This window comes from Tasmannia lanceolata, unplaced genomic scaffold (genome assembly GCF_043159265.1).
Source record: "Tasmannia lanceolata isolate RefF3 unplaced genomic scaffold, GAP_Taslan_0.1 ptg000439l, whole genome shotgun sequence".
NCBI classification, from domain to species: domain Eukaryota; kingdom Viridiplantae; phylum Streptophyta; class Magnoliopsida; order Canellales; family Winteraceae; genus Tasmannia; species Tasmannia lanceolata.
The window spans coordinates 27,501-35,000 of NW_027519112.1; positions in this window are offsets into that span (position 1 = coordinate 27,501).

The following is a 7,500-nucleotide window of genomic DNA, read 5'->3' on the forward strand; positions in this document are numbered from 1 at the left end:
AAGACAAACGTGCGCAGGGCCAGGGGACCGCGGAGGACTGCTCGTGCTGGCCCCGTTGGGCGGCATTGATGGTCGGTTGCAAAGAAAATGCGCGATTGCTCGTGTCGGGGCCTGGCAAGCCAAGGCCAAGCGAGCCATGGCAACGCGGATGATGGCTCGCTAGTGCTGGCGCCGTGCACAGTGGCCTCGCACACTCGCCCTGCACGCTTCCCTTGCACGCAGCCTTGCACACTAGCCTCGCATGCGAGCCTTGCACCCTAGCCAAGCAAACTAGCCTTGCACGGTAGCCATGCACACAAGCCGTGCACATTAGCCATGCGCACAAGCCCCGCACACTAGCCTTGCGCACAACCCTTGCACACAAGCCATGCACTCGAGCAATGCACACAAGCCTTGCACTCAAGCAATGCACACAAGCCCTGGACACTAGCCTTGCACACGGGCCTGGCACACAAGCCTTGGGCACTAGCCTTGCGCACTAGCGTTCCACATGAGCCTTGCACACTAGCCTTGGACACTAGCCTTGCACACAGGCCTTGCACACTAGGCATGCTTGGGCGAGCTGATCCCGCATCAAGTCGACGGGTCTAGGCATTCTTGGGCGCAGATCCCGCATCGTCTCGTCGCGTCTGGGCGCAAACACGTCGCGTCTCGTTGCGTCTTCAGAAGTCGTCGCTAACAGCACCTTTGGTTGCCACTGGTGGTTAGGCTGGTTGGTTGCGCAAACCCTATAGGAGGGTGGCATGCTGGTGGGCGTTTTTGCCCGGATAGGCACTAGAATGTGCAGATTTTGGGCGTTTTTGCCTGGATAGGCTAAGGAATGGGCATGCTTTGGGCGTTTTTGCCCGGATAGGCACCGGAATGCTTGGCCTTGGCTTGTCCTAGCAAGGCATTGCTGGGTTGGGCTCCCTTGGCCTTTTGGGCGCCTTGGACGATGTCTTGCGAAGACCATGGGCACAAGGCCATGGCATATGGTGAGGAAAGGACCACGGTTGCCAAGGTTAGGCACCGGAATGCTTGGCCTTGGCTTGCCAAAGCAGGGCATTGCTGGGTTGGGCTCCCTTGGCCTTCCGGGCGCCTTGGACACTGTCTTGGGAAGACCATGGGCACAAGGCCATGGCATATGGTGGGGAATGGACCACGGTTGCCAAGGCTAGGCATATAGAGAGGAATTGCATTTTTGCCCGGATAGGCACCGGAATGCTTGGCCTTGGCTTGCCGTAGCAGGGCATTGCTGGGTTGGGCTCCCTTGGCCTTCCGGGGGCCTTGGACGCTGTCTTGGGAAGACCATGGGCACAAGGCCATGGCATATAGTGAGGAATGGACCACGGTTGGCAAGGCTAGGCATATAGAGAGGAATGGACCACGGTTGCCAAGGTTGCGCAAGTTTTGGGCATTTTTTGCCCGGATATGCCCAAGTATGCCCCGATAGGCCCGTTACGCCCCGGTATGAACGCGTATGCCCGGATAGACTCGGTATGCCTTGGGATACATGCGTATGCCCCGATAGGCTTGGTACGCCCCGATATGCGCACGTGTGCCCCAGTAGGGCTCGGTATGCCCCGGTATGTACGCGTGTGCCCCGATAGGCCCGGTATGCCCCGATATGCACACGTGTGCCCCAATAGGGGTCGGTATGCCCCGGTAGGTACGCGTGTGCCCCGTAATGCACGTTTCGCAGATCTCCCCGCATGTCCCGCCCCTATATGTAATACTTACTTACTTACTTACTTTCTTTCTTGCTTGCTTGCTTGCTTGCAATGGTTGGGAGTGCCCGGCATGCTCCGCTGCAGAGACCAAGGGCGCAATGACTTGGCACCGCGGATGCCGGGACTCCGGCACTTCCCGTGGCACTGATGGTTGGTTCCAAAGACAAAAGGCCGTGCAAGGCCACCGCACCGCGGATGATTTTGCTCGTGCTGGCGCCGTTGTGTGGCCAAAGAACATGCGCGAATGCTCGTGTCGGAAGGGTTGGTGTCCTGGCCCCGCGGGTGTCACGAATGCTCGGTTGCGAAGACCATGGGACCAGAGCCATGGCACGTCGGATGATGGCTCCAGCTGGCGCCCCGGCACTTTCTGTGGCATTGATGCTCGGTTTCAAAGACAAACGTGCGCAGTGCCAGGGGACCGCGGATGACTGCTCGTGCTGGCCCCGTTGGGCGGCATTGATGGTCGGTTGCAAAGAAAATGCGCGATTGCTCGTGTCGGGGCCCGGCAAGCCAAGGCCAAGCGAGCCATGGCACGTCGGATGATGGCTCCAGCTGGCGCCCCGGCACTTTCTGTGGCATTGATGCTCGGTTTCAAAGACAAACGTGCGCAGGGCCAGGGGACCGCGGATGACTGCTCGTGCTGGCCCCGTTGGGCGGCATTGATGGTCGGTTGCAAAGAAAATGCGCGATTGCTCGTGTCGGGGCCTGGCAAGCCAAGGCCAAGCGAGCCATGGCAACGCGGATGATGGCTCGCTAGTGCTGGCGCCGTGCACAGTGGCCTCGCACACTCGCCCTGCACGCTTCCCTTGCACGCAGCCTTGCACACTAGCCTCGCATGCGAGCCTTGCACCCTAGCCATGCAAACTAGCCTTGCACGGTAGCCATGCACACAAGCCGTGCACATTAGCCATGCGCACAAGCCCCGCACACTAGCCTTGCGCACAACCCTTGCACACAAGCCATGCACTCGAGCAATGCACACAAGCCTTGCACTCAAGCAATGCACACAAGCCCTGGACACTAGCCTTGCACACGGGCCTGGCACACAAGCCTTGGGCACTAGCCTTGCGCACTAGCGTTCCACATGAGCCTTGCACACTAGCCTTGGACACTAGCCTTGCACACAGGCCTTGCACACTAGGCATGCTTGGGCGAGCTGATCCCGCATCAAGTCGACGGGTCTAGGCATTCTTGGGCGCAGATCCCGCATCGTCTCGTCGCGTCTGGGCGCAAACACGTCGCGTCTCGTTGCGTCTTCAGAAGTCGTCGCTAACAGCACCTTTGGTTGCCACTGGTGGTTAGGCTGGTTGGTTGCGCAAACCCTATAGGAGGGTGGCATGCTGGTGGGCGTTTTTGCCCGGATAGGCACTAGAATGTGCAGATTTTGGGCGTTTTTGCCTGGATAGGCTAAGGAATGGGCATGCTTTGGGCGTTTTTGCCCGGATAGGCACCGGAATGCTTGGCCTTGGCTTGTCCTAGCAAGGCATTGCTGGGTTGGGCTCCCTTGGCCTTTTGGGCGCCTTGGACGATGTCTTGCGAAGACCATGGGCACAAGGCCATGGCATATGGTGAGGAAAGGACCACGGTTGCCAAGGTTAGGCACCGGAATGCTTGGCCTTGGCTTGCCAAAGCAGGGCATTGCTGGGTTGGGCTCCCTTGGCCTTCCGGGCGCCTTGGACACTGTCTTGGGAAGACCATGGGCACAAGGCCATGGCATATGGTGGGGAATGGACCACGGTTGCCAAGGCTAGGCATATAGAGAGGAATTGCATTTTTGCCCGGATAGGCACCGGAATGCTTGGCCTTGGCTTGCCATAGGAGGGCATTGCTGGGTTGGGCTCCCTTGGCCTTCCGGGGGCCTTGGACGCTGTCTTGGGAAGACCATGGGCACAAGGCCATGGCATATAGTGAGGAATGGACCACGGTTGGCAAGGCTAGGCATATAGAGAGGAATGGACCACGGTTGCCAAGGTTGCGCAAGTTTTGGGCATTTTTTGCCCGGATATGCCCAAGTATGCCCCGATAGGCCCGTTACGCCCCGGTATGAACGCGTATGCCCGGATAGACTCGGTATGCCTTGGGATACATGCGTATGCCCCGATAGGCTTGGTACGCCCCGATATGCGCACGTGTGCCCCAGTAGGGCTCGGTATGCCCCGGTATGTACGCGTGTGCCCCGATAGGCCCGGTATGCCCCGATATGCACACGTGTGCCCCAATAGGGGTCGGTATGCCCCGGTAGGTACGCGTGTGCCCCGTAATGCACGTTTCGCAGATCTCCCCGCATGTCCCGCCCCTATATGTAATACTTACTTACTTACTTACTTTCTTTCTTGCTTGCTTGCTTGCTTGCAATGGTTGGGAGTGCCCGGCATGCCCCGCTGCAGAGACCAAGGGCGCAATGACTTGGCACCGCGGATGCCGGGACTCCGGCACTTCCCGTGGCACTGATGGTTGGTTCCAAAGACAAAAGGCCGTGCAAGGCCACCGCACCGCGGATGATTTTGCTCGTGCTGGCGCCGTTGTGTGGCCAAAGAACATGCGCGAATGCTCGTGTCGGAAGGGTTGGTGTCCTGGCCCCGCGGGTGTCACGAATGCTCGGTTGCGAAGACCATGGGACCAGAGCCATGGCACGTCGGATGATGGCTCCAGCTGGCGCCCCGGCACTTTCTGTGGCATTGATGCTCGGTTTCAAAGACAAACGTGCGCAGTGCCAGGGGACCGCGGATGACTGCTCGTGCTGGCCCCGTTGGGCGGCATTGATGGTCGGTTGCAAAGAAAATGCGCGATTGCTCGTGTCGGGGCCCGGCAAGCCAAGGCCAAGCGAGCCATGGCACGTCGGATGATGGCTCCAGCTGGCGCCCCGGCACTTTCTGTGGCATTGATGCTCGGTTTCAAAGACAAACGTGCGCAGGGCCAGGGGACCGCGGATGACTGCTCGTGCTGGCCCCGTTGGGCGGCATTGATGGTCGGTTGCAAAGAAAATGCGCGATTGCTCGTGTCGGGGCCTGGCAAGCCAAGGCCAAGCGAGCCATGGCAACGCGGATGATGGCTCGCTAGTGCTGGCGCCGTGCACAGTGGCCTCGCACACTCGCCCTGCACGCTTCCCTTGCACGCAGCCTTGCACACTAGCCTCGCATGCGAGCCTTGCACCCTAGCCATGCAAACTAGCCTTGCACGGTAGCCATGCACACAAGCCGTGCACATTAGCCATGCGCACAAGCCCCGCACACTAGCCTTGCGCACAACCCTTGCACACAAGCCATGCACTCGAGCAATGCACACAAGCCTTGCACTCAAGCAATGCACACAAGCCCTGGACACTAGCCTTGCACACGGGCCTGGCACACAAGCCTTGGGCACTAGCCTTGCGCACTAGCGTTCCACATGAGCCTTGCACACTAGCCTTGGACACTAGCCTTGCACACAGGCCTTGCACACTAGGCATGCTTGGGCGAGCTGATCCCGCATCAAGTCGACGGGTCTAGGCATTCTTGGGCGCAGATCCCGCATCGTCTCGTCGCGTCTGGGCGCAAACACGTCGCGTCTCGTTGCGTCTTCAGAAGTCGTCGCTAACAGCACCTTTGGTTGCCACTGGTGGTTAGGCTGGTTGGTTGCGCAAACCCTATAGGAGGGTGGCATGCTGGTGGGCGTTTTTGCCCGGATAGGCACTAGAATGTGCAGATTTTGGGCGTTTTTGCCTGGATAGGCTAAGGAATGGGCATGCTTTGGGCGTTTTTGCCCGGATAGGCACCGGAATGCTTGGCCTTGGCTTGTCCTAGCAAGGCATTGCTGGGTTGGGCTCCCTTGGCCTTTTGGGCGCCTTGGACGATGTCTTGCGAAGACCATGGGCACAAGGCCATGGCATATGGTGAGGAAAGGACCACGGTTGCCAAGGTTAGGCACCGGAATGCTTGGCCTTGGCTTGCCAAAGCAGGGCATTGCTGGGTTGGGCTCCCTTGGCCTTCCGGGCGCCTTGGACACTGTCTTGGGAAGACCATGGGCACAAGGCCATGGCATATGGTGGGGAATGGACCACGGTTGCCAAGGCTAGGCATATAGAGAGGAATCGCATTTTTGCCCGGATAGGCACCGGAATGCTTGGCCTTGGCTTGCCATAGCAGGGCATTGCTGGGTTGGGCTCCCTTGGCCTTCCGGGGGCCTTGGACGCTGTCTTGGGAAGACCATGGGCACAAGGCCATGGCATATAGTGAGGAATGGACCACGGTTGGCAAGGCTAGGCATATAGAGAGGAATGGACCACGGTTGCCAAGGTTGCGCAAGTTTTGGGCATTTTTTGCCCGGATATGCCCAAGTATGCCCCGATAGGCCCGTTACGCCCCGGTATGAACGCGTATGCCCGGATAGACTCGGTATGCCTTGGGATACATGCGTATGCCCCGATAGGCTTGGTACGCCCCGATATGCGCACGTGTGCCCCAGTAGGGCTCGGTATGCCCCGGTATGTACGCGTGTGCCCCGATAGGCCCGGTATGCCCCGATATGCACACGTGTGCCCCAATAGGGGTCGGTATGCCCCGGTAGGTACGCGTGTGCCCCGTAATGCACGTTTCGCAGATCTCCCCGCATGTCCCGCCCCTATATGTAATACTTACTTACTTACTTACTTTCTTTCTTGCTTGCTTGCTTGCTTGCAATGGTTGGGAGTGCCCGGCATGCCCCGCTGCAGAGACCAAGGGCGCAATGACTTGGCACCGCGGATGCCGGGACTCCGGCACTTCCCGTGGCACTGATGGTTGGTTCCAAAGACAAAAGGCCGTGCAAGGCCACCGCACCGCGGATGATTTTGCTCGTGCTGGCGCCGTTGTGTGGCCAAAGAACATGCGCGAATGCTCGTGTCGGAAGGGTTGGTGTCCTGGCCCCGCGGGTGTCACGAATGCTCGGTTGCGAAGACCATGGGACCAGAGCCATGGCACGTCGGATGATGGCTCCAGCTGGCGCCCCGGCACTTTCTGTGGCATTGATGCTCGGTTTCAAAGACAAACGTGCGCAGGGCCAGGGGACCGCGGATGACTGCTCGTGCTGGCCCCGTTGGGCGGCATTGATGGTCGGTTGCAAAGAAAATGCGCGATTGCTCGTGTCGGGGCCTGGCAAGCCAAGGCCAAGCGAGCCATGGCAACGCGGATGATGGCTCCAGCTGGCGCCCCGGCACTTTCTGTGGCATTGATGCTCGGTTTCGAAGACAAACGTGCGCAGGGCCAGGGGACCGCGGAGGACTGCTCGTGCTGGCCCCGTTGGGCGGCATTGATGGTGTGTTGCAGAGAGCATGTGCGATTGCAAGTGTCGGCCGGGTTTGGGTTCCCTTGGGCTTTCGGGTGCCTTGGACGCTGTCTTGCGAAGACCATGGGCACAAGGCCCCGTCCTGGCCCCTTGTTCGATTCGCTCTCGTCTTGCGCTTGCTTCCAAGGTCCTCCATGACCTTCCCCATGGCCTTGCTAGATCCCCCCCATGACGCATGACCTCTGTCCGTTGATTGGTTTTGAGTGCACACCATGCCCGGCTTGGCACCGTGTTGTCGCGTGAGTGGCATTTGGATCGTGCATGCTGGTGGGCTACCTGCCAATGCGCACAAGCCTTGCACACTAGCCTTGCGCACGAGCCTTGCACAAAAGCCTTGGACACAAGCCTTGCGCACAAGCCATGCGCACAAGCCTTGGACGCTAGCCTTGCACACAAGCCATGCATACAAGCCTTGCTCACAAGCCTTGGGCACTGGCCCATCGCAGTAGCCTTGCACACAAGCCTTGCGCACTAGCTTTGGGCACGAGCC